The sequence below is a fragment of the Euleptes europaea genome, chromosome 4, assembly GCF_029931775.1.
Source record: "Euleptes europaea isolate rEulEur1 chromosome 4, rEulEur1.hap1, whole genome shotgun sequence".
Classification (NCBI taxonomy): domain Eukaryota; kingdom Metazoa; phylum Chordata; class Lepidosauria; order Squamata; family Sphaerodactylidae; genus Euleptes; species Euleptes europaea.
In genome coordinates, this window is record NC_079315.1 from 105,854,737 (window position 1) to 105,856,388 (window position 1,652).

Consider the following 1,652-nt stretch of genomic DNA (forward strand, 5'->3'; position numbering starts at 1 on the left):
TAGCTCGTGCTCGCACACCTTTGTACGCTTTATATCCAGTCAGTCAGAGACATGCTGATAGCTGATGGCAGATCAAATTATTATTTTTCTAGCTGTGATTTTGTAGAGGGATTTTTTTTGGCCGGGGGAGGGCGACTTTACAGCAAACGAAAAGCACATGGTATAGTTTTCTGAAAAAAGAAAAACACCCATTTCTGATTTATTATCAAAAAGGATGTGTGCATTGTAGATCCCATATAAAGCATTGCTAGTTAAGAGGCGGAGGTGGATCTTAGAAAATACTATAGAAAATGCAGTCAGATGCCGGACTTACCCCAATGATGTCCAACCTGCATTTGGCAAGCTTGTCACAATGCAGATATTAAATATGTGGTAATGACTGCTTCAGTGTGGACTACAATCCGTGGGCAACCAAATCACCACGAGGAGGGGGGGCTACTGGGAGCCACGTAGCTGGTTTGAGGGGTTTTCCTCAAAGCCTAGTTTTATGTATACTGAAAGATTTGAGATTTATATATACATATATATATAAAGCTTAATATATTGAAAGTATTCCTTACCAGGAAGTAAAATCTATATGTGTTTTCCTGTTTTCATTATAGCGTGATAACTTGTTGTACATTCTCTTTGCTATATAGGCTCCCTGAGCTACAAATTTCAAATCAATCCCATTGGCATTAGTGGGATTACTTAGAAGTAAGTGGCTTCAGGATTCCAGCACATGGAGGGGAGGGAATCTAGCTCTTTTTTATACTGATAGGAACAGCCCCATAGCAGGATTCAATTCCATATATGGCCTTATTGTAAATAATATAAAAGTCGTCTTTAATACAAGCCCAATGTATTTTTGCAGACTATTTTTCTATTAATAAAAAATAAACTATTTTCTAATTTTCCCAAAGCTATTTACTTAACTAAAAGCGTCACTGGACAGATAACAAAAGAGGAAACTGTGAAGTCTGTAATGAAACTGCATTGCTGTAAGTTTAATAATGAATTTCGGTCAAAGTACGTTTTTGAGGTCCTTCATCCTTTATAGCCGGATGGGAGGGCATATTCTTTATCATTAGTGCAGGGGATGCCCCCGTGATTGATACTTCCAACATTCTGCTGAAAGCTGTCGAGGCTTAGTTTGCCAGGATAAATGGGTCTTGTACCATAGAGATGGCAAGCCCAGAGCAACCCACTCCTATGCCCTCGTGCAGACCTTGAGCGTCACCGCTGATGGCGGCTTTCAGTTTAGTGCCAGAAGTTCAGGCTGTGTTTCGCTTAAGCCTTTCTCTTAACTCTAGTGGGGTAGCCATGTTAGCTGCTTGCAGTAAAAAAAACAAAAGGCGTCTCATGGCATCTGACTGATTTATTGTTGCATGTGCTTTTGTGGGCTAGATGATAAAGTAGGCTGTAGCCCGTAAAAACTTACCCTACCAAATATATATATATATATATATTTAGCGTGCCACAAGACTCTCTTTTATTTTCATGTTTCCCCCCCCCCCCTTCACTCTATGGCCTTTTATGCATGTCTGTTTCCCTCGCGGTCACCCCTCTGACCACTTCGGATCTTTGTGTTGACTACGCATGCCGTTTCCGGCCGTCAGAGGTCGCCTCGCTCTCCCCCCTGCGTTTCCCCGCTCGTTTTGCCCGGGTTTTCA